This window comes from Etheostoma spectabile, chromosome 9, assembly GCF_008692095.1.
Source record: "Etheostoma spectabile isolate EspeVRDwgs_2016 chromosome 9, UIUC_Espe_1.0, whole genome shotgun sequence".
Taxonomy (NCBI): domain Eukaryota; kingdom Metazoa; phylum Chordata; class Actinopteri; order Perciformes; family Percidae; genus Etheostoma; species Etheostoma spectabile.
In genome coordinates, this window is record NC_045741.1 from 4,246,242 (window position 1) to 4,251,078 (window position 4,837).

The 4,837-nt window shown below is 39.1% G+C and overlaps 1 protein-coding gene and 1 long non-coding RNA gene across 2 annotated transcripts in view; both read right to left on the reverse strand.

Annotated features, from left to right (window-relative positions):
* si:dkey-196h17.9 (uncharacterized) overlaps window positions 1–4,837 on the reverse strand; it is a 59,045-nt gene that overhangs the window by 50,540 nt on the left and 3,668 nt on the right. The gene's annotated exons all lie outside the window — the stretch shown is intronic.
* LOC116696133 (uncharacterized) lies at window positions 441–2,548 on the reverse strand. Its single transcript, XR_004333631.1, has 2 exons — window positions 2,444–2,548; window positions 441–1,690 (listed from the first exon to the last, which is right to left on the reverse strand). It is a non-coding gene; the product is annotated as an uncharacterized LOC116696133 (long non-coding RNA).

The following is a 4,837-nucleotide window of genomic DNA, read 5'->3' on the forward strand; positions in this document are numbered from 1 at the left end:
TTTTGCACCATATGCTAATTTTTTGAGTTTCACCTGTAGTTATTAGTCTCCATCTAGTGATAAGACCATGCAGCCACAATTGGACTTTTAGTTGAATCATTTTATTGAATACCTTGCTGTGTCCCTTTAACCCGGTCTATAAGCTTCTAAAAAAATTAAAACACCACCACAGAAGAATACAATTAATAACAATCATCAAATTTAGAACCATTAACTGTTTACATTAAAGCAGAAAACACGACTTTGCACATATTAAAACCTGTAAACCAACACAGTTCAACTCAAAGAAAAGATACCGCCTGTAGTTTCAGTGGAATGCGTTATTAAAAAGTTCAGCAAGTAGAAATCCCAGTGAAACCCACATATATACCTTGAATTTATTCAAGTAAAATTCAGTGTTATATTCATCAGTGTATCTTTATCAGTGCAATTCAATTTCCTGACGTTTAGTAGCCTGCCTCCAGCACATAAAGCAAATGAAAGCACCAGAACATTTGAAGGTTTGAAACAAAAGAAGAGTCATTTTGTAACTGCATAGCAGACCAAAAAAACTCCTTGAATTATTAGTTCTTATCTTTTATTATTTTATTTTGTTATTATTTGTTCTTATCTTTTGACCATCAGAGCTTAACCTTTTTTTCCCTTGTTGTAAAATGTGAAGCTCTTAAAGGTAAAGGCTTTTGAGGAAAAAAACAAATTTCCCTGTAAACATTGTGAAAACATTCAGAAACGTGATTTTTCCATCAACCATAATCCACCTTTATCTAACTGAAACAAAAGGAAAAGCTTAAAACCTGAAGATCCTGAGAACCACGGTACCTAGCCAACTAGTAGTAGTGGGTTATGTACACACTATGTACCACTATCAACTGTGACACTGTTGAACGGCATGCTGGGTACAACCCGCCCTCCGTCGCTTGATACAAGAACGGATGATGTAGCAAAGTCAAACCTCTCGAGAATCAGCAACTTTCAAAATGAATGCTTTTGTTTCCAGGAAATAGCCTGATCCCAAATATCTAGCTGTTAGCAAATGACATTTATAGTCCAGCATTGCTCAGGGACTCAGACATTGCTCAGGACCCGAGGAAGCGCAGTGGCGAGTTGTCAAGCAACAATCCCACGTAAACAACTTAATAAATATATAAAATAAATAGATTTATAAATAGTAAAAGAACACGTCACTGCATTGGAAATCATATATGAATTCATGCAGCATTGGAACTCAGTATGTGTTGATTTTCTCGTTTTGCATTCAAATATCATCTAGTTTCCTGAAACGGCTTGGAAGGAAATCAGTGACATTTAGGCAAACTCATAAACAGGAAGTACACACACTTAATCCTTTTTGTGTCACGGCTATATATATATATAAAAACCTTATGTAACCAGTCTGCTTCTCTGACTACAGATTTGAGAAGTGAACCCAGTAACAGAGTGGGCTCAACAGGATTCAGACCATCTGGAAATCCTCATGACTCCCAAACCTCTTTGCTTGTTGCAGTTGATCTTCTTCCAAGAGCAGCTCGGCCTTTACTAGTCAGTAAGACAAGGGAACCAGAAAACAGATCTGGGTCTGGGTGGGGGTTGATATCCAGGGAGGTCCTCCAGGACCTTCAGCACCTCCCTAACCTCCCGTCCAGAGAGACCTTTCCACTGCAGCAGTTTGGGCAGGAGCTTCAGGTCCTCTCTGAACCACGGCCAGGAAGGAGTTAGGAGTGCACTAACTTAAGAAGAGTCTTTAACCTGCATTCTTTCTATGGCCCATGGGTCGACACAGGGTTGTAAAAAGAAGTCATTTTCTATAGAAGCATCTATGGGGAATTTCGTCCACTTCTACATTTTCCATAATGACTTCGCAGGTCTAAATCGCCCAGTTCAATCTTCTTCAATACAGCATGATGTTTATTTTGTAAATTATGGTCCCATTTTTTTTTTATTTTGAGTAAAGGCAGGTTTTAAAAGGCACTATAGTAGTGTCTATGCAGCACACACAAACACAAACACATCCCTTACTTTGTACCAATCTGTGTTTCAGTGGTAGTCTTTGGTTGTCATTTGTTTTAATATTTTGGATTATTTTTAATAACTCTGACATCTCTCTATTTGTGCAGTATAGGTCCGAGTAGTGTGTCTCTTTCAGGCCTGTGTGGTAATGATTACTAACAAACATAGTGTAATTGTAATTCCCCATTTATTCTGTTTATTGATCATAAACAGATAAATAATTAATGGACAGGGGGTGGGAGAGAGACGGGGTGACACACTTGAACCCGGGCACTCTGTCTACACTGGGCCCACCCTCTTACTGGGGAGCTAGAGGTCGCCCCATCTTTGGGTTTATTGATTACAGGGTCGTTCTTCCAAACGAATACAGACAGCCAAGCAGTACTATTGGACGACTTGGACACAAACTTCTGTAAAAACTGTCAGAATGACTCACCTCGATGTGCGCGGTCTGTCTGCATGCTCCCATGGTCAGCTTTTAATCGTGTCGATGCTTCCACACTCCAACAGGTCTTTGACTTTCAGCAGCATGGATTTCCACGGTCTGCCCCAGACCTGAACAACACACACACCACGGTCAGGAAGTTATGTTAACCATGAGACTTTATCCTAAGCGCGAATGTCATTAACAAGCAGTCCGTTTATCTCACCATTCAGAGAAGGTGTCGTGAGATCTTCGATCATCAGCAACCTTTTTTCCACACATCTGGACTCCAACACCTGCTCAGTTTGCTCTGCTCGCTCTGGATAAGATGTGCCAGGTATGAGTGAGCGGTGAGCTTGTAGGCCTCGTCTATCACTCTCTGAGAGACACAAAGTCAAATATGAGCAAGAGCAGAACAGCATAAAAAGCATTCAGACTCAAAGATACGGAAAGAATGCTGCAAATAATTCAAAGTCTTTATATTTTCTGATTGTAATATGGTTCATACCTTTTGTAGGCCTGCATCCTGACAGCATGACAGCTCCGTGAAAAGACTCTGTAGTTCGTCGATTAGGAAGAATTCCTTGTTGTCTGATTTGAAGTATCTCTTAAAGTGGCTCTGGGATTTAACAAAACATTCAAATGAGTTAGACAATTTCGCCAATATCAATACCTTTTGAATAAGAAACAGCAGGCCTACATTGTGACTAGTCAACAGCTACCTTTGCGTGGTCACTAAGATTTTCTCAGAAGTTCAAAGTGAACGCCTCCATGTCTTTAAGCGTTGCCACGTTTCCATGACAGGACGCTTTTAGCTTGGGTCTGGACATTAACTCCCTGGGAAAAATATCATAGACACACATCACTTTCCTGTGATCTTTCCTGCATTCTTTCTTGCATTGTTGTTTTTGTTGAGTGTCATTTTTATTAGTACCTGTTTTAAGAAACAGGTTAAAATTGATTAACATTGGGTGCCAAACTCACTTGAGTTTATTACATTGTTCAAAGTCTTAAGAAGTGTTTTGTTTCTGGTTTGTCCATTTTGCTTTCTTTTCAGAATCCAGTCGTGCATGGCGTTGTAGCTACAAACCAGAGCAGATATGCAGAGTTAACATGCAACGTACTGCCTATTAATTATTGATATGGACTTAAGTCTGCAGGAGAAATCTCATGGCTCATTCTCGATACCTCTCCTAGACACGCCGCAGCTCAAGTGAAACACACCACTGCACGAGTTCCTCGAGTTTTGGCTGATTTTTTGTGCTGTCCTGTGCATGGCGTCAATGCACTTAAAGAGAAATAACAACAAAAAGAAACAATATTTTTAGCCATCCAATAAACAAACAAAAAAATTCTAAAAAGCAAAGAAATTATCATTTAAAAAAAGAGACTTTATCATCAAATCAAATAAAAATACCAAACAAATCAATTTAAAGAAAAACAAACACCCACAAATCATTCCCCATTGTCTCACAATAACATCATACACTCCATATAATATGTATTTCTGGTTTAATAAGTACCTGTATAGTGTCCAGATAAAGTTCATTGTAAGCCTCGTTGCTTCTCTCGTGCTGCAGGATTGCCTTCAGGGACCCTCTGACCTCCTTCTGTGGACCAAAAAGACACATATGACGCCTTAGAAGTAGCAAAAATAGAAATTAGCAGCATAAATAAAGTGTGGTTTTAGTGGCATATAGTAATATAAAAATGAACATAATTCTGGATGAATGCATGACATGAACAAAAGTCGTCGGTTGCTGATTTATCATTATTCTTCAATTAAGGAGGCTGAAAGAATGGTTTTAAAATGTGTTTTAATGGCCTTGATAATGACAGCTGTTGGTTGTGAAACGGCAATTTGATTGGCTGTTTGTCAAGTACCGGTGTTGTCATTGGCCCATGGCTGACAGCCCCTCAGTGTCTATTTAAAAGAAGGAAGTTTATGACGCATTATGAAGTCGGTTTTTCCCGAGGAGGTAAGTTAGCGTCTACAAAGCGTAGCTCCCCTGGCGCCATTTTAATGCTACCTAGCACTCATTAGCATCCCATTGACTCCCATTCATTTTGGCGTCCCTTTGACAGTGAATAACTTTACATTTGAAGCGTTTAAAGACTCTATTTGTCCGTTGTTCATTTCTAAAGAAACACAACAATGTACAAAAGGCTCAATTACCTTGTAGCTCACGTTATGGCTCCCAAATGTTTTTACAAAAATAGGCTAATGATTGTGTCATAATTAAGCAATTTGCTGTTGCATAGTCGACAAATCACCATTTTGTCAGGAGAAGAAAAGACAGTTTGGACTTCATCAGCTGTTTAGGTTCAATTACTAACTTTAACTAGCGTGTTAGTTAGCAGTAATTAGCCTGTGCCTATGTTAATGTCAACTAGCATGTTAGTTAG